The sequence below is a fragment of the Martes martes genome (assembly GCF_963455335.1).
Source record: "Martes martes genome assembly, chromosome: 12".
Classification (NCBI taxonomy): Eukaryota; Metazoa; Chordata; class Mammalia; order Carnivora; family Mustelidae; genus Martes; species Martes martes.
In genome coordinates, this window is record NC_137900.1 from 34,839,673 (window position 1) to 34,864,724 (window position 25,052).

Consider the following 25,052-nt stretch of genomic DNA (forward strand, 5'->3'; position numbering starts at 1 on the left):
AACTAAGAGAATTTATCACCAGCACATCTGCAGTAAAATAAGTAAATAAATAAATACATAAATAATGCTGAAGTAAATTCTTCAGTCTGAAGAGAAATAAAAGCAGAAAGAAATATAAATCTTCAGGAAGGAATAAATGATCATTGTAAATGGTAATTATGTATATAAATACAAAAGACTGTTTCCTTCTTAATTTCTTTAGAATTAAGATAACTATTTAGACAAAAACTATAAAATTGTTTTGTAGGGCATTTGTAGATGTAATGTGTATGATAACTATAGCATGAGGGGGCAGTAAATGTACCTTTATACTTACAAGGTTTCCACATTTTATGTGAAGTAGTACAAAATTAATTCAAAACAAACAGGTAAAAGCTAGGGATGTGAACTGAAATCCCCAGAAAAGCCTAAAAAAATGTGAACAAAAACAAAAACAAAGTATAGCTAAAAAGCCAGTAGGTAGCTCTTTTCCTTCCTGCTGCTTGAAGCTCAGCCACCATTATGAATGACACAGCAACTATTTGGACCGGGAAGTTCATGACCAACCAACTACTTCAGCAGAAACAAATGGTCATCAATGGTCTTCACTCCAGAAAGGCAACAGAAAGTAAGACAGAAATCCTGGAAAAACTAGCCAAAATGTATAAGACCACACCAGCCATCATCTTTGTATTTGGGTTCAGAACCCATTTTGGTGGAGGCAAGACAACTAGCTTTTGCATGATTTATGATTCCTAGGATTATGCAAAGAAAAATAAACCTAAACATAGATTTGCAAGACATGGCTTTATGAGAAGGAAAAGACCTCAAGAAAACAGTGAAAGGAACACAAGAACAGAAGGAAGAAAGTCAGGGGGCTGCAAAAGCCAATGAAGATGCTGGCAAAAAGAAATGAAGTGTCTAGCAGTGAGCTGGAGATTGGACAATAGAAGGAGTAAAGACTCTGCAGTGACTTTATCTGTAGTGATTGAGCAGATTTTTCATGAGAGGACTAATAAACTAAGAACTTTAATAAAATAAAATAAAGTAAAAAGCCAATAGATAAATTAAATGGAATTTTAAAATATATTCAATTAATTCAAAACAAAATGGGAAAGAGGGAAGAGATGAACAAAAAACACAGGAGTCAAAGTGAAACAAATAATAGAAAGGTAGACCTGAATTCAATCATATCAATAACTATGTCAAGTGTTAACAAACCAAACACTCAAATTAAAAGGCAAAGGCTGTCAGAATGGATTAAAAAGAGAAAACCAACATGTTGTCTACATAAAGACATATAAAGATAGGTTGAACACAAATGGATGAAAAAGGTACACAAACAGTAAGGATGAAGTGGAAAATTACCCAGAGTAGGCCAAGGCCGGCAAACCCCTGTAGATGGGAAGTAACTAACAATAAGCAAGAGATAACCAAAGCCCCACTGGGAGCAAGAGATAACCACCCATTTCTCCTTCTGTAAACAGGCTTCCTGAATAAAGCAGCTCCCCTCCCCCCCACCACCCCAGCTCCCCGAGTTTAAACCCACCTACCAGCAGTCAGCATAGCTCTTGGAACCTGACCTCCTACACTTCCCTATAAAGAGCTCTATAACCCTGCTGTCCGGGACCCAGAATTTCGAGTGCATGCTTGTCTGGGTCTGCTGGCATAAAAATAAACCCGAGTTCTCCTGCTTCTCAGAGTGTCACCTGTTTTCTCGCTAGTCTAATTATTTTTCTAACAAGAATATGACTGCAGTATAATATTAATATCATATATTATATATTATATATTATATATTAATTAATATATATTTATTAATATTAATAATATATAATATATTGTATATGTCATATATTATATATTATTAATATATATTAATAATTATATATTGATTAATATATTAATTAATATAGAATAATTGATGATAATTAATATATAATATTATATATTATATTATATATTATATTATATGATTATAATATATATTATAATTATATTATATAATTATATTATATAATATATATAATATATATATTTTATATATTTATTTATAAAATATAAATATAAATTATATTAATATAATTATATTATATAATTATATATAATATAAATATAAATATAAATATTTTTATATTTATATTTATATTTATATATAATATATATAATATATATTATATTTATATTTATATAAAATAAATAATATTATATAATTATAATATATATTAATATATATAATTATAATATATATTATAATTATATCATATAATTATATATATAAATATTAAATATAAAATATATTATATATATAATATAAAAAATATATAATATATATATAAAATATATATATTTATATATATTATATATATAAATATATAAAAATATAAAATATATTATATAATTATATATAACATAAATATTAAATATAAAATATTTATATTTTATATTTATATTATATATAATTATATAATATAATTATAATATATTATAATTATATATAATATATATTATAATTATATAATATTATATATTATATATTATATAATATATAATAATATATATAATTATAATAATAATATAATTATATTAATATAATTATATTAATATAATATTAATAATAATATATAATATATTAATTAATGTATAATAATTAATATATAATATATTAATTATTATATATTACATATAATATATATTAATTAATATAATATATTAATATCATATAGACTTGGGGGCAAGATATTATGAGGAATTAAAGAGAAACATTTCAAAATAATAAAAGGAAGAGAAAACAAAAATTAGCGGTACCTGGGTGGCTCAGTCAGTTAAGTGTCTGACTCTTGATTTTGGCTCAGGTCATGATCTCAGGGTTGTGAGATACATCCCTAAGTTGGACTCTCTCCTCTCTCTGCCTATCCCCCAACTTGAGCTCACTCTTGCTCTCTCTTTCACTCTAATGTAAATAAATAAATCTTAAAAAATGAAGACATAAAAAAACATGTAATGAGCTAACGGATATTTAGGAAACACTGCATCTAGGTAAGAAATTATGGTAACTTGGGCCAGGTGAAGAACAGTGAAGTGGTGACAAGTGATCAAATTCTAGATATGTTTTAAAGACTAACTTGGGAAAGTCATTTAACATCTCAAAACATTGGTTATAAATCAGTAAAATGAGGATAAATTGTATCAACCTCATTGAGTCATTGTGCATTTAAATGAGATTGTACATCTAAGGTGTTTAGCATAGTATATGACTCAGAGCATGCAATTAGTACACTTAGTTTTACTATTACAATCTGGGGAAATCATTCATTCAGAAAACGCTTATTGAGTCTTCCTGTGTACCAGGTGCTAAGTTAAGTACAGAGAAAACATATTTGAATATCATGAGCTTCATCAAGGAGCTCACAACAGCATATGGATGAAATGGAAACCAAACACTGCACTTCATTAAAGTACCAATTGGGAGCAGATATGCCCAGCAGCAATAACAATGAGACATAAAAGCAATGACATTCATTTGTTAAAATGTCTTTCAAGAGGACACACCTGTAATTCTATGCTTTTTACCACTCCTACAACTGTATCTTTGAGCCCTTAGGCAGAGTCAGATCACCTAACAATAGCTTCATGTCAAGAGAATACTGTGGAAAAGAATAAGTGGTACCTGGTTCAAATTGTCAGGGTTCATCTTGTAAGGGCCTATTTTAGCCAGAGCGATTCCATCTTAGATTAAACAGTCATTTTGTTGTTTATGCAGTAAAACTTAAACTGACCTTGCCCCCTCACCCGCCCCCCAGGGGAACTTACTTAAAAGCAAGCGGGGGAAACCAGTCCCAGGTAACAAAGCCCAAATACAAGGGCGGGTCAGGACAGGTGGAGATATCCAATCAGTGGGGGCGCATACTGTCTCCTTAGCTACCAAGGAGTATGGGCCCCGCAATTTGGGCACCAATTCTGACCAAGGTGATAGGCTAGTTCAAATATCTACTAGGGTAAATTGTAATTCAACTGGCCACCCGTGTGTGACCTAGCATGACTGTGCAGCTTTCTCTGTGTGTTACAATCTCATTGGCCACCTGTGTGTGGCCAGGCCCAACCACAAGGCCCTTGCCCTTTAAAAGTTAGTGAAATAAGTCAAACAGAGAAAGTCAAGTATCATATGGTTTCACTTATTGGGGGAGCATAACAAATAATATAGAGGACAAGGGTAGATGGAGAGGAGAAGGGAGTTGAGGGAAATTGGAAGGGGAGGTGAACCATGAGAGACTATGGACTCTGAAAAACAACCTGAGGGTTTTGAAGGGGCAGGGGTGGGAGGGTGGGGGAACCAGGTGGTGGGTATTAGGGAGGGCACAGATTGTATGGAGCACTAGGTGTGGTGAAAAAACAATGAATACTGTTACGCTGAAAATAAATAAAAAATTTAATTAAAAAAAATAAATAAAAGTTAGTTGGTAAGGCTGGGGGGGCGTGGTTGCACTCTGGGCCAGTCAGTTTGATTCTCGATGCTTGGCACAAAATAAAGCTTTGCTTGACCTTTGCTTTGTATCAGTCTCGCTCCTTTAATCATGGACCCATTATTGGGGGACCTTTCAATCTTTAGGTTCTTCTATCCTAATTGAATCCAGAATATCTGGCTTCTATTGTTTTTTGCTAAAGGAAGACTGAACTGGATTCTGTAAAATTAAAGTAGGAGAATAAGAAGTCTAAGAGCTGGAGACTCAAGAGAAAGAATTTACAGTAAATATTTGAATAGCACATTATCCAAATCGTACCACACTCTGGTCAAGAAATATTTTGACAATGGGAAAAGGGCTTTTTCAAATTAAAAATTTTAAATTTTTAAGAGATTGATCCCAGAGGGTCTATACCAATTGGAAAAGGAATAGAAAAATTGTATAAAATGATCCTATGAAACTAAGTGGGTCAAAATAATTGTTTCCATATGCACTGGGTTAACACCTACATCTTTATTACATCTCTCATGAGCAAGTGCTGAGCACAGCAGGTACAAAGAAGAATGAGGTACCATTAGAGGCTTCTTCCAGGAAACCTGTTTTTATCAGTCTGGGAGGAAACTCACTGACTCAAGGATCATGCCACCAGCTCTGACTCAGGCTAGTTTCCTGGTCCTCAGACAGAGATAAATGCTGAAGGCAAAAGCCTAAAGAAGGAAACCCCCTAGCTTTTTGGTTGGATGACTTCTGTATGCCTTTCAGGCCCACACTCAACATCCCACATCACTGTTCTGTGACCACAAAGGCTGACTCTATGGGCTATCTTACTTGGCTCCCTGCTTTTCAGTTTTCTAATAAGCATTCATTGAGTAATGCTGCATAATCAACAACTTCACATTATTACAATGAATATTTCTGTCTCATGTTACACAAGGGCTAATCTAAAAATTTATATTTTTGTCTAAGGCTTTTACAGTTTTAATACTTACATTTAGGTCTTTAATCCATTTTGCTGTACTTTTGTATATGGTGCGAGGCAGGGTCCAACTTCAGTTTACTCAATGAAGATATCCCTTTGTCACAACATAATCTGAGAAAAAGACTATTCCTTTCCTCCACTGAATGGCCTTGGTACTCTTGTCAAAAATCATTTGATTACAAATGTAGGGATTACTTCTGGGTTCTATTCTACTCCATTGTTCTATATGTATAACTTTATACTAATACCACACTCTTTGACTATTTTAGGCTTGTAAAGTTTTGAAATCAGGAAGCATGAGCCCTTCAATTTTGTCCTTTTTCATGATTATTTTGGCTACTCTGGGTCCTTTGCAGTTCTATAAAAATTTTAAAATCAGTTTGTCGATTTCTACCAAGGAGATACTGAGAATTCTGATAAGGATTGTTTTGACTCTGTACATAAATTTGGAAAGTATTGCCATCTTAACAATATTAAGCCCTTCAATTCATGAACATGGGACATCTTTCCACTCATCTAGGTCTTTAATTCCTTTCAACAATCTTTTGTAGTTTTCAGTGTACAATTTTTACACCACCTTCGTCAAATTTATTCCAAACTATTTTATCCTTTTGACATTTCTGGGCTTGAAAGGCATACAGAAGTCATATAACCAAAAAGCTAGGGGGTTTCCTTCTTTAGGCTTTTGCCTTCAGCATTTATCTATGTCTGAGGACCAGGAAACTAGCCTAACAATGGAATTGTTTTCTTGATTTTATTTTTTATTATTATTGATTTTATTATTTATTATTATGATTTATTATTTTACATTTATTTTATTATTTATTATTTATTTAACATTTATTATATTACAGAGAGTGCAACCCCCCCAGCCTTAGTATTATGATTTATTATTTATTTTATTTACTACTATTGTATAGAAACACAAATGATTTTTTGGCTGATATTGTAACCTGCAACTTTGCTAAAATAATTACCTCTAATTGTTGTGGGATTTTTTAATGGATTATTTGGGATTATCTACATTTAAAAGCAAGTATCTGCAAATAGACATATACATGCTCATCTTCCACCAAACTTGATGACATATTTAACCATTATTTTAAAAATATTTTTCTGGGGCACCTGGGTGGCTCAGTGGGTTAAGCCTCTGCCTTCAGCTCAGGTCATGGTCTCAGGGTACTGGAATCAAGCCCCGCATTGGGCTCTCTGCTCAGCAGGGAGCCTGCTTCCTCCCTCTCTCTGCCTGCCTCTCTGCCTACTTGTGATCTCTCTCTCTGTGTCAAATAAATAAATAAAATCTTTAAAAGAAATTAAGTCTCACCCTGGAATATCAGAAATAACAGAAAATATTTATTTAAAGTCTTATAAAATAAGAGTATGGAGAAGATAAAATATATTAAATACAAAACAAGGGGGCCTTTGGGGAAATACATATGTGTGTGTTTGTTTTTCTAAATCTCTCTTCCACACAGAAAGAAAGGAAGAAAAAAGAAAGAAAGAAAGAAAGAAAGAAAGAAGAAAGAAAGACTAAGAAACAAAATTGTATTCCACTTGTAAAGTCGAATAAAATAGTTTCTTCAGGATGGGCATAAAGCTCAGCTTATCCATAGAGAAATACCAACCTATAAAGTATTTTAAAATAAGGATGCAGGGCACCTAGGTGGCTTGGTGGGTTAAGCCTCTGCCTTCAGCTCAGGTCATGATTTCCGGGTCCTGGGATTGAGGCCCATATCAGGCTCTCTGCTCAGCAGCCTGATACGCTCTCTGCTGTAATAAAACTTGAAATTAGGCAAAGCGATGCCCCAAACTTTATTTTTCCTTTTCAACATTTCCTTAGCAATTTCAACATTTCCAGTTCCATACATATTTTAGGAATGTTTGTTAGAGCACTTTGAAGAATGCCACTGGTATTTTGAACAGAATGGCATGAAAGTATAGATTGCTCTGGGCAGCATAGACAGTTTAACAATATTCTTTCTTCTGATCCATGAGCATGGAATGTCTTCTTTTTGTGCCTTTTTCAATTTTTTCATGAGTTTTCTGTAGTTCCTCAAGTATAGACCCTTTACCTTTTTGGTTAGGTTTTTTCCAAGCTATCTTATGGTTTTTTGGTGCTATTATAAATGGAATCAATTCTCTAATTTCCCTTTCTACAGTTTCAATGTTAGTGTATAAGAAAGCAACTGATTTCTGTGCATTGATTTTCTATCCTGCCACATTACTGAATTGCTCTATGAATTCTAGTAATTTGGGGGTGGAGTGTTTTGGGTTTTCCACATAAAGTATTATGTCATCTTTGAAGAGAGAGAGCTTGACTTCTTCTTTGCCAATTTGAATACGTTCTATTTCTTTTTGTTTTCTGATTGCTGTTGCTAGGACATCTAGTACAATATTGAATAATAGTGGTGAGAGTGGACATCCTTGTCATGTTCCTCAAGGGAAAAGCTCTCAGCTTTTCTCCATTGAGAATATTTGCTGTGGGTTTTTCATAGATGTATTTTATGAAGTTGAGGAATGTTCCCTCTATCCCTATTCTCTGAAGATTTTTAATCAGGAAAGGATGCCGTATTTTGTCAAATGCTTTTTCTGCATCAATTGACAGGACCATGTGGTTCTTGTCTCTTCTCTTATTTATGTGTTCTATCACATTGATTGATTTGTGAATGTTGAACTACCCTGAGATCCCAGGGATAAATCCCATCTGATTGTGGTATATAATCCTTTTAATGTACTGTTGTATCTTATTAGCTAGGATCTTGTTGATAATCTTGTTATCCATATTCATCTGGGATATTGCTCTGAAATTCTCCTTTTTGGTGGGGTCTTTGCCTGGTTTGTGGATCATGGTGATGCTGGCCTCATAGAAAGTGTCTGGAAGTTTTCCTTCTGTTTCTACTTTTTAAACAGCTTCAGGAGAATAAGTATTTCTTCTTTTAATATTTTGTAGAATTCCCCAGGGAATGCATCAGGTCCTGGGCTCTTGTTTTTGGGGAGGTTTTTGATCACTGCTTCAATCTCGTTATTGATCTATTCAGGTTGTCAATTTCTTCCTGTTTCAGTTTTGGAAGTTTATAGGTTTCCAGGAATGCATCCCTTTCTTCTAGGTTGCTTAACTTATTAGGATAGAGCTGCTGATAATAATTTCTGATGTTGTTTCTATTTCCTTGGTGTTAGTCATGATCTTTCCCGTGGGAGGCTGCGCAGTAGCTTGAGAGAGAACCAAACCAGGCCCTGACTCGCGCCTCCTTGAAATCTAAGGGTTAAAGTAATCCTGTGGTTAATAAGTTGAGGTGCTTGAGAATGGGCCTGTGCCATAGGTCTCATGCTCTCCTGCACGACCACCCTCTGGGGCTTATCTGGAACAGGACATGCAGGCCTAAAGCCGTGAATCAGTAACTTGATTTGCTGTCCCTGCAGGGGCCATAAACTGCACCTGATGCCCTTTTGGCCCTTCTCTGTCTACTTATCTATAGGGAACTCATCTTTAAGCAGCCCTCTTGGTGTCATGATGTTTGCACATGAGCCTTAAGAAACCTTCTAAGAGGAACCTGTGGAAACTATTCTAAGAATGCAATGGATCACTGGTTCCTTGTGATTGTCTCTGTATGGTACTTATACCAGAGCACTCTTCTGAATAAACTGGCATTGCTTGGACATCATCCACCTTGCCCCTCCTGTCCCCATCTCTTTGCATCTCATCTTTATTTCACCATCCTCTTACCCTCTTGACCCTGGTCGTGTTGTCATGCCGGCAGTGACACTCTCCCCTTTCATTCACAATTTTATTAATTTGAGTCCTCTCTCTTTTCTCTTAGATTATTTTGGCCAGTGGTTTATCAATATTATTAATTCTTCAAAGAACCAGCTTCTAGTTTTGTTGATGTGTTCTACTGTATTTCTGGTTTCTAACTCACTGATCTCTGCTGTAATCTTACTTATTTCCCCTCTGGTGCATGGGTTAGGTTTAAACTTTATTGATTCTCCAGATCTTTAAGGAGTGGTTCAAATCCTTGATTTGAATGTCTGTTTCCTTTCCTAGGTTAGGAAAGTTTTCAGCCACTATTTCTGCAAATAAGTTTTCTGTCCCTTTCTCTTCTGTCCTGGGACCCCAGAAACATGCTCTCCACTGAGCGAGGAGCCCAATGCGGGACTCAATCCCAAGATGCCGGGGTCACGATCCAAGTCAAAAGCAGACGTTTAACCAACTGAACCACCAAGGCATCCCACCATTGTTTTTCTGCATAAATTCTGTTGCTTGATCTTCTAGTTTATTGATCTACTTCTGTTTCATCGAATCTGCTGTCAAACCCCACTAGTGTATTTTTAAGTTCAGTTATCGCATTCTTAAACTCTGTGACTACTTTTTGGTATTTTCTTAAGTTTCTACATCTTTGTTGAAGTTCTCATTGTGTTCTTCATTTCCTCTTCCAAGTTCAGTGAGCATATTTATGATCATTACTTTGAATTCCTTGTTAGGTACATTATTTATCTCCATATTATTTAGGTCTATTATTTAGGTCCTATTTCTTTTGTTTGGAACATATTTGTGTTTTCTCATTTTGCTTGACTCTCTTTTTATTTCTATGTATTATGTGAAAGAGCTATGTCTCTTAGTCTTGAAGGCTTGTATAGATGATAACCTCATTCAACCTCACCCTACCTCTTGGTTCTCTCTTAAACCTTCGTGTTTGTCTAAGTAGACAGAATGCAATCAAGCACGTTGGTTTTTCTAAACCAGATTTCTGGGGGCTTGTTTTTCCAGTGCAGATTCCACAGGCTGGGGCATCCAATATGGGATACCCTCACTCCTCTGGGAAAAGCACCTATCTGGTGACATCCTTCATGCTGGGTGTTAGCATTTTTTGAGATTGTGGCTCTGCCTCTCCTACCCATATTGATGTGGTTCTTTAATCTTTGTTGTATCCTTTGTTGCTGTTCTTTGTTGTGGAGAGCAGTTCATCTAATTTTCAGATCTTTTTCAGAGGGAATTGATTCATAGGCAGCTGTAGATTTGGAGTGTTCATGGGAGAAGGTAAGTTCAGGAACTTCTCACTATCACCTCAAAACTCCCCCCAAGAATTTCCATATGAACAGTGCCAAAGATGAACTTCAACTCTAAAGAGAGCCAATATGTGGGAGCAGAGGCAGAGGAGGATTGTGAGTTGGAGATGGGAGTGGGGGTTGCATATAAGATAATTCTGATGTGAGTTAGAAATAAAAAAAATAAATAAACCCATAATTTTTAAAAAAGATTTTATTTTATGTATTTGACACAAAAAGAGAGAGAGAGAGACAGTGAGAGAGGGAACACAAGTACGGGGAGGGGGAGCGGGAGAAGCAGGCCTCCTGTTGAGCACGGAGCCTCATGCAGGGCTCTTGGGTTTGATCCCAGGACCTGAGCCAAAGGCATACACTTAATGACTGGACCACCCAGGCACCCAAAAATCCATAATTGCTGAATTAAATTTTAAGATGGAGATGGGGAGAAGACAGAAAGTAGGGAATCTTGAATGTTGACAGGATTGTAGCTCTATTAGCTTTTTGCACGCAGTTAAAAGCCTGCCAAAATCTCACCCACTCAGATCTTCTTACAGCGATTTGGTTCTCTGCCAAACTTTGGGTAATAAATAGAATCTGCAAGCTCTCCAAACACAGAGCTGCAGCTTTTCGGAGGAGAAATCAAAACAAGATTACACGGTAAGAATAAAACTAATATTGTTGTGCATTTTTTGTCAGGTTTGGTAAAATAAGATCTTGGGAACCATGGAGAACTGGCTTTTATTCCTCTAAAATAAAGGATTAGGTTGATTTGTTATTTAGTGCCGACACTAGTAAAAGTTGATAATTACAGTTGCTACTAGCTTATAGTTCCACTTTGATTTCCTGTGGATGATTTAGAGAACAATTAATAAATTGCTAAAATTGATTATAATAGTCTTTATAGTAAGTTTCCAACCCCCACCACAAAACTTTATAAAACAAGTTGATAATTCTACTTTATACTCCTAATGATTATCCAAAACAAACTTACTCACAATTGTTTACCAGTGGCTTCAAATAAGGGGGGCAAATAAAGAACTTAGAGGAGCCATCCCTTCAAAATCATCTGCTCAAAAAATAAACCATTTATGAAACAATAAGAATTGGCATCCTAAATGAGTAAATTCAAAAGCTCATTAGGTTTGCTACTATTTTTCATTTTGACACTGTCCTTAAAATATTGTTTTATTCACTTTATTTCTTGCTGTCTGCCTTGTGGCAATTTTTTCTCCTTGCGCTTTTCTCTGCCTTATCTTGCCATACATAAATACGTGCCTCCAGACTATTTTAATAAAGAAAATGGTACAAATCCAAAAGTATTGTGGCTGCACAAAGTTGATTCCAGACCTTTGGAAACTTGAGAGTTTAGGAGTAGGTGTGGTTGGATCTTCCCGACTCTCACTCCCTCCTCAGCTGAAGCTTCAATCATCCCTGTATGCCAATGTGGTTCAGTGCTGTTCTCAATATCCTTACCTATTTCTTCTCATTTGTCTTTAGAATACTTTTTGCTTCTCTTTTAATTTTGTCCCCAAAAAGGCACAGTTCTGGGTTCAGAAAACGTTAGAATCCTCTATTTCCCAAAGTTTGGAGTGCCTGAGAAGAATCACACAGTTGAGTAGTATCCTTAAATAGTTAACAACTCTCTGCACAAGCATCACTCCCTATAGCTCAAATTTCACATTTTTCACATTTTTCTCTGAAAAGATCTTAGATTTTCTACCAGTCCTTCACTGGCAGCTGCATAATTCATTTTCTCAGCAATGATCTAGATATTTTTCTATTTCCTATTGCTGTTTAGCTTACAATATCTACAACCTAAATGTACCTCTTTCTCTTTCCCACTTATAAAGAAAGGAGAATTCTTAGGAGAACTTTTACTTCAGGTTTGAAACACGGCTGAAGGTAAGGCAAGAGATTGAGAAATGGGAGCTGCTGCTCCTCGTTAGGGTCAGCAGAAGGTTAAAGAAACAGAGCTTACAACTAACTTCTGGGAATGTGTCTGAGATTTAATTGTAAAAAAACTCATCCATGGGGGAATTAAATCATTACAGAGAAATACTATGAGGTGTGTGTAAGTGTGTGTAGCACCAAAGGGAGGAAAAAAATAAACATCAAGGAATATTTATGCCAGTAAATTTGATGGCACAAGGCCTTTTTTGGAGATACAAGTGCAGAATTAACTCTTTACAGAGAAGTTTTGCAGAACATACTGCGTTGAGGGAAATTTTATGCTAGTAAATCTGATAGCATGAGGTCATTTTTGGAGATATGAGTGTGACTGTGCCAAAATCAATGTATCTTTTACTCAAACAAGTTGAAATTCTGGCAAACACGGTTGAAATCAAAAGTATCAGTAAGAATTTTTCTTCTTTATATTAGAGCTTGAAGCAGGGACATTTAGAAACATTAAGACCCCAAATAATCTCCTTGAATAGCAGAAAAAAATCTTAATTCCTTCAAACAAAATGATGCTTGGTTCAAGGATTTCAGGAAATCATGGTAGAACCTCTAATCTTTTTTCAGTTTCCCTCTGGGTTCTCTGGTGCTGACATTTGCATGCAAAAATAAGATTTAAGAGAACACAGCCTCACAGGGCAGCCAAAGTTCATTGTTGCAGGATGGTAATGGGGAAGTAAAGAGTCTGGGGCACTTCCTCCTTCTAACAGACTCCTGGCAGATACTCACATGTTGGCCTTGTTATTGTCACTAGATCATGCTGTATTTGGGAAAATTTCTGGTTTTGTTTTTGTTTCATGTGCAGAGCACAATATAGCATAATAGTAAAAATACACAGATTTTTTGAGTCAGACAGATCTTAAATCCATCATCTATCACTGACTACCTGTGTGATTTGGGATCTTACTTAATCTTCCTGACCCTGAATTTTTTTTCTCTGGTGTAAAATATAAAACAAACAAAGCAGTAACAATAACAAAACATCCTACCTTAGAGAGGTGTTCTGATACCTATGAAAATAAAGCAAGTCAGAAGCAGTCATTAAACGTTAATTAATCACTGATCACATACTAAATGTGAGATATTCTCCCCACATTATCCCATTTAAATCTCAGAGTATCTCCATGAGATAACATTCTCCATTTATAAAGTTAAGCAAGAAAAATTTGGAAAGATTATACTAACCCAAGATAATTCAGTCAGTAAATTTCAAATCTGAGGTTAAAACCCAGAGTTAAGTCCCATGTGGAAAAGAACCAAGAAGGAAGATGGATTCCAAACACTTCATTTAGTGAGACTTTAATCTTGTAAAGCCATTTTCTATTCAAAGTTTCCATAATTTTCAAACATAAAAATATTAGTGAGATCATATTAAAACCTTCCACCTATTGTTTTTAGGGTTACATTCATTGCCATCTGAGGGAAAATTTCCACTTCCTTATGTAATTTTCTTTCCCATTGGTATTGCCAGAACCAAGAGGGGTCCACCCACAAACCTAACTGGGTGCTTTCACTTTTAATTAGCACAACAGTTTACATCTAATTCCTCTTCACTTTGAATACCTTATTAATTAGTTGATTGCCACAATTTTCCTTAGCAAGACTAGTGCATCTGAGACTTTTTGCAATTTTCTTGAATTTTCTAGCAAAGATTCAATATTTTTTTAAAGAGTTTGATAGAATTTCATAGTTTTGCACATCTGCTGTGTTCAAATATCAACCACTCTAACCTCTTAGTCTGTTGGCTCTATCAGTCGCAGATGTTTAAGAAATGTTATCTAAGCAGTTAACATTTTTTTCATTAAGAGATTATGTGCTTTTTCTCTTGTGTTCTTTGGAGACTTATTATATACAAACATGAATATTCCTCTAGCCTGAATTTGTTTGTTCCAAAATTTTTCCTTTCTGAGGTTATATTTTTCCATTATCTTTTATGTATTAATATATGTACATATATGTGTTACTTGTCCACATTCCTTAGCAATCCTGTTTAAACAATACTTTATCAATAATCAGCATGACTGCTTCGTATTGGTAAATCAGTAGTAGTTGTAGTATTCAGTTGCTGTGAGTAATATTTCTTTCCAATCTTTTTAAAAAGTTTCAGCCTCAGGGGTGCCTTAGGTGGCTCAGTTGGTTAAGGGTTCAACTCTTGATCTCAGCTCAGGTCTTGATCTCAAGGTGGTGAGTTTGGGGCCCTCACTGGCCTCCACATTAGGCATGGAGTCTACTTTAAAAAAAAAGTTTCAGCTACAGACACAGTTGTCAATATCTATTCTAATGTAATTTGGTAGGTATATTCAGCTTCTTTTTCTTTTCTTTACTACAACCTATATATGATCCATATTACCTGAATGTAAATACAACACTCCTTTATCAAGGATGGCACATATTTCATCTTCACTGACTATTCAAGAATAATATTGTTTGTGATGTAATCATAATGGTCACAGTATGGTGGTTAATAGAATAAATTGGATATTATTAACTCAAAGGAGTATGAGCTCTTTTACTAAGAAAGTTTGGAGGGTCCTATGCTTAAGACATGGCATGTAATGCTTACATCTGGTTGTCTAATTATTATTACCTTCATTATATCAAATAGTATGATTTCTTCTTGTTACTAAGAAGTCCATGAGATCAGACTCAGCATTTAAAGCATTAAAACAATTTGCACTGTGATGTGCCAGTTGGAAAAAAACTGTTTCTAAATCCTTGTATTTCTAAATTCATAAAAATATAAAAATTAGATAGAAGTCCGTTTTTTAGCAGCATCCAATTTTTTTTCTGGTTATTTGTCATAAATGCTCCTAAAAGAACATCTGAGTTTATTTAGAATATTATCTAGGCTGAACAGTGCAGTGACTCCTAACCTATAGGGTTGTTCTGTACCTATTATATGCAAGTCCTCTTCTCGGCAAAGGAAAGAACACCAGTTATATTCTTTCACCCTGAATCACTGGGTATACTCAGGAAGAGATCCAAATCTTTACAAAGGAGGAAAACAATTAAGTCTTATCTTGAAGAAGAAGAGAGGTGGTTAACACAGTCTTTCCATGTTAGTAGCTTTCACCTCAAACCCAGCTACCAGATAACCAAGGCTGAACCTACTTAGAAGCCCCACATAATGAAGATGAAGTCAACAATTTGGGGAATAGCCGGAGCAGCCCATGAAATAGGCAAAGTGGGAGACAAAGGCTTGTCATACCATCATGGACAAGTTTCCAGCCCTCCTTGTTGCACAAGGAAGCTCTGTTTAAACTTGTACAGGAATTAAATATCCAGGGTGTGGATTGTAACTTAAGTTTTTTCAGGTCAATTGCCAGGAACCTCCACACCTGTGAGTGGCAAACTTCCAAATCCTTGACATGGGTTGGGAAGCTGCCAGTGGCTTCTTCCTGCTGCACAGCTTGAGCATGGTGTAGGGCAGCAATTTCTAGTTGGTGGGCATGGGGGCTGTGTTGGCCATAGGCCTGCTCTGTGCTTGTGCCCTCAGTTTTTACATGGGTCAGCTGGAGCTAGATGTGAAATTGGTGCCCAAGGAAGATGGGACAGCCTCTGCTGGAGGCCCTGATGAAGTAGGCCAGCCACCACAGGCATGAGTAGCTGGGCCATGAGGAATGACTAGGCACTGGACAGCCCAGGGACCAAGGACTGGGACATTAAAGTGTGACCCTTCCCTCATTCCAGGAAGGAAGGAAGGAAAGAAGGAATGAAGGAAGAGGAAAGAGAAAAAGGAAGGAAGGAAGGAAGGAACTTCCATACTCTTAATTTTTAAATTTCTTTTTAATAATCAAATTTAATATCATCTAATACATGACACAGTGTATTACTAGGTGGCTATTTGGTTGTGAAAAAAATATCTCATGGTTTATCCTGGGGTGATGTTCTACAGCTGGTATGGCATAAGCAGAAATAAATAGGAAAAGACCCAGCCATGTGGAGCCTGCCAGCTGAATACCAGCATGGGGAGGGACTCTCATTCTGGCTTTGGACTGTACCAACTAATCTGGGATAACATGGCAGTGAGGGTAGTGTGGAATATCTAAAGTTCTACAGAACTTTTAACAACTTGACCAGTGTTTCTATTACTATTTGATAGGCATATCCCAAACATAGGAGAAAATTCCTATAAAAGTTATGCAAGGAGTAACTTCAGTATTTGTACAAGGGAAAACTTTCACATATTATGAAAATATATTTACAATTAATTTTAATATATCATTTATATATCCATATTATTATGCTATAGTTTTGTTTAAAATATAAAATTATTTAAATATTAAACTGTTTAAATTAGCTGATATAGAAAAAAGTATGATAATTCCTCAAAAGATTAAAAATAGAACTACTATATGACCTTGCAATGCCACTTTTGGGTATATAGCCCAAAGAATTGAAAGCAGGATCTTGAAGGGATATTTGTACACCCATGTTCATCACAGTATTATCCAAAATAGCCAAGAGGTAACATCAGCCCAAATGTCCATTCACTGATAAATGGATAAAGAAAATGTGGTATATACATACAATGGAATATTATTCTGTCTTTGAAAAGAAGGAAATTTTATTACATGCTGCAACATGGATGAACCTTGAGGACATTATGATAAGTGAAATAAACCAGACACAAACATTCTATACTGTATTATCTCACTTATATGAGTGCCTATAGTAGTCAAACATATAAAAACAGAGAGTAGAACAGTGTCATCAGGGGCCTGGGAAAGGAGAAAACAGGGAGTTGTTGTGCAATTAATATAGTTTCAATTTTGCAAGATGAAAAAGTTCTAGATATCTGCTGCAGAACAGATCTAGTTAACACTACTGAATTTAACAAATTTAACAAAATTTGATAAATTTAATTAAAAATTTAATTAAACATTAAATTAAAGGGACGCCTGAGTGGCTCATTTGGTTAAGTGTCTGCCTTCAGCTCAGGTCATGATCTCAGGGTCCCAGGATCCTCCTGCCTGAGCAGTTGTCAAGCTTCTTGCTCAGCAGAGAATCTGCTTCTCTCCCTCCCACTGCCCCTCGTCCCTCTCATGTTCTTTCTCTCTCTCAAATAAATCAATAAAATCTTTTAAAAATAAAATTAAAATTAAAATTAAATTAAAAGAGAAAAAGAAGCATTTTAAGCATGGAGGGCCTGGGAAATGTTTAAATAACCCAGCTGTTTTTAAAGATATTATTAAATCAATGTCCAGAATGCATTAGTTGTTTGCCATTTAATTTTAGTGTTTAGAAAAAGCCAATGTAGATGACATTTAGACAAAAACCAAAGAGAATTTGTATCACTTGATATGAGTCAGCTACAAAAATAGAATAATGAATTGAACATGGCTTAAAATATAAGCACACTTGTTGCTCACTTAACAAGAAGTTCTAAAGTGGGCAGTTCCACAATTGATGCAAAGAATCAAGGACATCACCAAAGACCCAAACTCTTCTCACCCTCTCCTCTGCGGTCCTCAGACTGTCCATGATCTCTGCCTTTATGGGAGAGCTCTGAGCTCTGAGCATCACATCGTCACAGAGGCCAAGTGAGTGCAAGTCAAAAAGTGCTTACTCTTAAGGAAAAAAAATTTTCCCAGAAGTCCCAGACACACCTCCTCTTTGTCTCATTGGCAAGATCTGAGTCACATGCCCACTCTTAACTGTATTATTGTCAGACAGACAGGATTACAATGGCTTATGTTTCTGCATATCTAAATTTATTCTTTGGGGAAAGAAAAGAGATTTGTCAGCTAAGAAACAACATTCAACCCAGGTAACTTTCAACATCTTCCAATTCCCACAGAACTCCAGCCATTTTTGGTTTTTAAGAACTTATGGGGGGTGGAGGGGAAACTCCTAGGAAGGGCCGCCAAACTCTTCAAATTTACCATGAGGATTCTGCCTTATTTCAAAAACACCTCAAAAATCTCTTTTAATCTGAGCAAATTTCAATTCCTTCAAATCAGAAAGCTAAGTCTTTAATCAGGCATATCATAACCACTTATTTTGTACTAAGAGATGAAGAGAATGTGTGCATTTCCCAACTGAACATTTTCCAGTCAGCTCAATGCATTCTTAAACACAGATGCTGACACTTCCTTAATTTTTTAAATCATGACGTATAGTGCTTACTTAATTCTGTCAATGAGTCTCTTTGACCACCACACTTAAGAATGTGGAACCTGTATATTTTAGAATTCACTGACAGTCTCTCTTTCTTGTAACTTAAAAATTTTCATTCACATATAGCACACACACACACAAAACTGCATGAATCATGACTGGATAGCTTAATGAATTGTCACAAAGTGAACAAACATAAGTAACGATTTAAAGAAATTGAAGTTTCTTTTGAAATTGAATTGAAGAAATTGAAGAATTCTAAGAGCCTCCTCATGTCCTCTTCTAGTCACCACTCTGTACCTCGAGAATAGCATTATGCTTTCTAATATCATACATTCAATTTGCTTGTGGTGTTTTCGAACTATTTATAAATGAATTCATCTAGCCTTTCACTCAACATTGCATTTGTGAGATCCATCCCTGTAGTTCCACATAGACGTAGCTTGTTTATTCTCATTAATAGTTAGAATTCCTCTAAGTAAATGTGCAACAATGTATCTATTATAATGTGGATGGATATTTTCAGTGTTTCCAGCTTAGCATTATATGACTACTACTGCTATGAACATTCCCTTATTATGTCTTTTGACATTTTTATGCCTTTCATATATTCCCTCAAATTTAATTGCTGGGCCAAAAGTATGCACATGTTCAGCTGTAGTGAATACTACCAAATTATTTTCCAAAGTGGGTGTAGCAATTTATACTCTAATCAGCCGTATATAATAATTCCATTTGTCCCAGATATTTGCAGATACTTGATATTTTCTATCTTCCTCATTTTAGCCATTCTGATAGGTGGGCATTGTGGTTCTCTTTTAATGCATGTATTTTCTTTGCCTTCCCTAGAAACACACTATGTCAGTCTGGGGAAGCTAGTAATTTTCCCCCGGAACTGAGTTAGCTAAGGAAACACAATTTAGAAAAAAACATGACTTCAATATGATTGTAATTTTGGACTTGAGCCATTTGTCTATTGTTTATCAATTGCAAAGCAACATTAATTAGGGAATGAAACAAATCATCATATTGTATTTAGGTTTCAGGAAAAAAAAGTCAGGAATCACTTTTTTTTAAGTGTCGTACCATAGTAGAAAAAAAAAAAGGAGGATTATTCTCTTAGTTCCATGGTCACAAAGTTCATTTTTATAGACTTTTTTAAAAACAAATCTATAGATTTATTTATTTACTCTTCAGTAAGTTTAAATCCTTCAGGGGTACAGAATCACATGGATTCTGTGGCTTCAGCAGAAGCATTGCTTCAGAGTTTGGCATGAACCATGTCACTAGTTCCATGAGCATAAGTTACTTTTCCCCAGGTTACCCTGGTTTTGTTCAGTTTGCTACCAGGAGTTACTGTGTTTATCTTTTCTTTTCTTTTTTTTTTAAAGATTTTATTTATTTATTTGACAGACAGAGATCACAAGTAGGCAGAGAAGCAGGCAGAGAGAGAGGAGGAAGCAGGCTCCCTGTTGAGCAGAGAGCCTGATGCGGGACTCGATCCCAGGACTCTGGGATCATGACCTGAGCTGAAAGCAGAGGCTTTAACCCACTGAGCCACCCAGGTTCCCTACTGTGTTTGTCTTTTCTGTGTACACATAAGCCTATCTCTTGTCTAGATCGAATTCAATTTCATCTCAAGGATAAACACCTTTAATTTTAGTTTTTCCTTTTTTTTTTTTAAACACCTTTAATTTTAAGAAGAGCTGTGTGCTCCCTCCAGTTCTAGAGACCCCACTTATAGCCAGCAAAAATGGTCTTGGACCACAGACTTCTGTCATTTTAGGAGTCCTGTTCCTGGCAGGCCTCTATAGGCTCCAAGATGGCAGAAAGAGCTAGTTTTTATAGACTTTGAATACAAATACTTTCAAAAAAGTTTAGTTGAGGTATTGTTGAATCATTATGAGTTAATAATAATCCACCCTTATTAATTTTCTCGATTAAAACATTGTTCAAATGACATATAATTGAACACAGTATTTGCTTTGTGTAATTTATTACAAGCATTTGGGTTTTTGTTTTTTTGTTTTATTTTAATTTGAGAGAGAAAGTGACCACAAGCAAGGGGGAGGGACAGAGGGGAAGCAGACTCCTCGCTGAGCAGGGATCCTGACATGGGGCCCAATCCCAAGACCCTAGGACCATGACCCAAGCCAAAGGCAGATGCTTAACTGACTGAGCCACCCAGGAACCCCTATCACAACCATTCAATAAACCAGATTATATCAAGGTTCTACATGTGACATCAAAATAAAGGCTGACTGGGCTGACTAGTTTGTGTTTTAGCACAAGGACAATTCTCATCTTCTGGTTGGGTATCGGGAGCATGAAACTTATCTTTTGAAACTTTTCTTTTATACGTATTTTTGAAACTTATCTTTAGTCTTCACAATACAATTAGCAAACAGTTGATGAACCTGTAGTTGATTTCCACTCTTGAAGAGAAAACTTTTTTTATAATGTTTTTATTTTTAAAGGAAGTCTGCTACATTTATCTTCCACCAATACAAAGTTTTGTTACCTCAGCTGCTGCTTCAGGCTGCCTTCTCTTGCTTCCAAATTTTAGAGACCAGAGCTCCTCTGTCCCCATTTCCATAAATATTTGGCTCATCCTTTTAGAAATTCCTCTTGTTATTCCTCAGTTTTCCAAAGCCTACTAGCTCCCAGGATCAATTCCAGAAGTATCTAAGTGGCATCCTTGTGCACTAGAAATTGAAGCTAGGTATAACTTTCACTGGCTTTAAATATATATTGGTGGTATCTGGAAAAAATTTCTCCTCATCAATGTTTTATGTGGTTGAAAAATGTACCATACCCAAGCCTGCCTCTTTACAAATGAGCCAATTTTAAGATATATATTTCATTCTATTCATTCTACTCTGAGCTTCACAATTTAAATCTTTGCCTCTCTAAAGATCTCATGTTTCCCTTAAAAAACAAACAGGAAGTTACCTGATAAAATTTAGGCTACTGCCCGGAGAATTGTATCCTTGTTAGGATTTCAAATTATACAAATATTAAAAGTACTTCAGGGTTTGGAGTCTGGGCACTATTCCCAGAGTCAAAACTAACAATGATGTTCAAGTTTTCATTCTTGGTTAAACAATTTATGTTTCTTGTATTGTTGCTAATTCCAGGTGTTCTTACACATGTTGGTATATATTTGTAGAGAATTAGGCAAGACTCAGAAATAATTCTTCCATACATACATATACATAGATGCAATTACTATCTTTTAATGAACAGAGATGATAGATTTTGATATATATACAAATGATTTGTCTTGAGACACAAGCCTTGCCAGTTGTCTTCCGTTGTGGATCTCAGTATAAATAAACTTTTTAGAAAGTAAAAAAGCTGGGTCTAAGGCAGTGAACTGAAACAAAACAAACTGTATTTCATCTCCAGTTTTGAGTACTGATTTATGACTTAGTGACTCAGGTATATACACATCCTGTGGATTGGTACCTGCTTTCCCTGTGTGTATTTCTCAGAAGACTTTCCCCAGATTGAGATTTTTGCATCTATCCCTACTTGTTCTTTTGCCACCTTCTACAGAATGCTATGCCAGAACTATTTTCTGTGACTCTGCTTTGATTACATCTTCTAAAACCTTTCTCATTCTACCCTCATGTTATCTTATAAGCTTAAAGGAAACAATGCTTTGTCTCCTAACCCCAAATGGAAAACTGAGCAGCTTCATTGGTTCCTAGCGATGGGACACTGTACTGTGTAAGAATGTATTAAAATAGTTACTAAATTCCATACATGATACGTAACGACTGTGCCAGAAAGTTCCCTGATAAACTGAAACTGTTCCCTGTACTTTCTTCAAACTTTGTTTTTCTTTGCTATTGTTTAATATTTTAAAGAAACAGCCCCAGGATGGAGAGGAAAGAGTAGTAACAGCTACCACTTTGCGAGTTGGGAGACCAGAGTTCTGGTCCTGACTCCACCATGTACCCACACGAAGCTCTGTGACTTTGAGTAAAGATCTGACTTAATGGCTCCCAAAATGCCTAATGTTAATTTCTCAGGTTTGTGAAATTGGGGACTACTCTAGGACTAACAATCCATCCATAAGCCCTATCAAAATTTTCTTTTCCTTGTCCCAATAGCTTCATTTTCCTCACCTTCTCTCTTTTTTCAATGTTCTGCAGTTTCATAATTAATATATTAAAATATGGGTTTCTTTATTTTTTTTAACTTGCTTGGGATTCTTAGACCCAAGACTCCTTAGACTCCTTAGAAAGACTCCTTAGAAATTGGAATCTTCCAGTAATTTTGGAAGTTCTCGGTCTTTATACCTTCAAATATTTTCCCTTCTCTATTTTATCATCCCCTTCTAAAATTCCAAATACATACACATTATCTGTCCTTGAAGTTTCTCACACCCTTTTCCATATTTTCCATCTTTATGTATCTTTGAATTGTATTCTAAAGAATATCTTCAGATATATTTTCTAGTTCACTGATTCTTCATCTAGTTCACTATGTCTAATCTATTTAATCTGCTGTTTAATGAAGTTTTAATTTCAATATTACATTTTTTTATTTCTAGACATTCTATTTGGATCTTCTTTGAATCTAATTTTTCTTTGTTCCTGCTTTCAATATTTTTAGAACTCTACCTAAAGATATTAAAACTAAGTGTTTTATATGTCATTCCTGATTGTTCTAATACATACACCAACTTTGTGGGTTTGTTTCTGCTGTCTGCTCCTCACCATGGTACCTACTATTCTTGTTTGTTTTATAAATTTTGACTGCAAACTACTCATTTGGCCTGGAAATTTTTCTGTGCAAATGGATACTTTGTGGCTTGGGCTGCAGCTGAGTTCAAGTTAAGACTTGTGTTTGCCTTTCCCATTTTTCTTGAGACACTACCAACCTAAAACCATTTTATATTTAATTCTCTATTTCAGACTTTTGGAAACACACAGATAGTGTGATTCCAGACTATAAATCCATATGAGGGCTGACTTTTCATGAGGGGAGGAATCCTCAGAAGAATTGTTTTCTTTCTATCCAGTGCCAGAGTTGAGTCAAACAAACTTCCTAGTGGTGTCCTTCTGCAAGTGAGGTTTATTTATCTCAATCACCCTTCTACTGCAAGTGCAGGTTTTTGGATGTTCAGGTTTAGGCCATGCATTATTAGAATCCCCATGTTAGGCATATCCTGGGCTTTATCTCCTGGGGCCTGCATTTCACATAGTTGTTTACCCTGTCTCTAGCATTTGGTAGACAACTTTAGGAAAAAGCCAAGATTTCTTGCCTCCCAGTATTTTGAACACTATACATTCTTTACTTCCCCTCCAGTTCAACCATGAGTTTAAAAAGTTTTTTTTTTTTTACTATTTCTTTCAATATTTCAAAAGTCAGAAGTACTTGTCATGGTAACTAATACACCATCGTACTGAAAACAAAGTCTGATTAATTAACTTTATAATGGACAAACATTAAAATTTAAACATATAAACCATATTTATGTTAATAAATAAATTACTGATTTTTTAAAAATCTCTTGGGGTTCTTTGCATTATTTCTTTTTCAGACAAGGTTTCTACTCCTTATGGTGCTCCTAAATCTACTCACCAACTAGACTGCCAATGATGGTATATGAACTGGGCTTTAGTTTCACTCTCCCTTTACAAGGTTAAATAATCCAGATGGCAGGGATTTATGCCATATTCTCAAAACTTTAATTTGTTTTCTTGTAGAAAAATCTTTTTGACCAAGTAAACTTTAAGCAGAAACCAAGTATGAATAAGGAGTTTCTGCTCTATGTGTGGGTGATAAGTAGGAATATCTGAAACCCGGAAGTTTACATTCCTCTACCCCTATCTAGAGCACCTCATGAATTCTGAAAACATGCGTGCTTCAGGTTTTAACCATGGATCCTTGGGCAAGTTACTTGATCTTTCTGTTCCCCAGTTTTCTCATATAAAATAGGGAAAATAATAATACCTCCCTGACAAAATTGTTGTAAATATATAAAGCATATATATATATATATATATATATATACACACACATATATATGAAACTTTTATTTTAAATAAAACTTTTATTTATATTTTATACATACAAAGCTTTTATTTTTTTTTAATTTTTTTTTAAAAACATATAATGTATTTTTATCCCCAGGGGTACAGGTCTGTGAATCGCCAGGTTTACACACTTCACAGCACTCACCACAGCACAAACCCTCCCCAAAGTCCATAACCTCATCCCCCTCTCCCGACCCCCCTCCCCCCAGCAACCCTCAGTTTGTTTTGTGAGATTAAGAGTCACTTGTGTTTTGTCTCCCTCCCGATCCCATCTTGTTTCATTTATTCTTCTCCTACCCCCTAACCCCCCATGTTGCATCTCCACTTCCTCATATCAGGGAGATCATATGATAGTTGTCTTTCTCTGACTGACTTATTTCACTAAACATGATACCCTCTAGTTCCATCCACGTCGTGGCAAATGGCAAGATTTCACTTATTTTGATGGCTGCATAGTATACC

General features: G+C 35.5%; 1 protein-coding gene and 1 pseudogene across 3 annotated transcripts in view; both read left to right on the plus strand.

Annotated features, from left to right (window-relative positions):
- Window positions 1-501: 501 nt before the first annotated feature.
- LOC308353558 (small ribosomal subunit protein eS24-like) lies at window positions 502-895 on the plus strand (annotated as a pseudogene). Its single transcript has one exon. The product of its transcript is annotated as a small ribosomal subunit protein eS24-like (transcript).
- Window positions 896-11,067: 10,172 nt separating this feature from the next.
- IL33 (interleukin 33) overlaps window positions 11,068-25,052 on the plus strand; it is a 53,183-nt gene continuing 39,198 nt past the window's right edge. The window contains exon 1 of one of the 2 annotated variants that reach the window (XM_080820070.1): window positions 11,068-11,121. The gene's annotated coding sequence lies outside the window, so the exon portion shown is untranslated. The remainder of the gene's footprint in view (window positions 11,122-25,052) is intronic. The other variant, XM_080820068.1, reaches the window with a different exon arrangement.